This window comes from Tupaia chinensis, unplaced genomic scaffold (assembly GCF_000334495.1).
Source record: "Tupaia chinensis unplaced genomic scaffold, TupChi_1.0 Scaffold000243_1, whole genome shotgun sequence".
NCBI lineage: Eukaryota > Metazoa > Chordata > Mammalia > Scandentia > Tupaiidae > Tupaia > Tupaia belangeri.
This window is the reverse complement of record NW_006159721.1, coordinates 1,169,162-1,169,453: the sequence shown is the minus strand read 5'-3', so window position 1 is coordinate 1,169,453 and position 292 is coordinate 1,169,162.

Sequence of the window (292 nt, the reverse complement as noted above, 5' to 3'; positions counted from 1 at the left end):
TGTCGGACCAAGCGCCACCACTGCCCTGGCCTTACCAACAAGCCTGGTCCCCACTCAGCCCCTGGCTCTCACTGACCACTTACTCTCTCACCCCAGTGTCAGCATATTTTATAAATACATGTATATACGTTTTTAATACAAACATGAGAAAATAAAATATCAATGCAAGTTAAAATGTTTCAGTAAGGAAGGTTATTCAATTTAACTTTATAACAATTAAAAATTTGTTAATATTTTCTAGAATTAAAAAAATAATTTTGGGGGCCAGCAGTTAGCACAATGGCTATGTCGA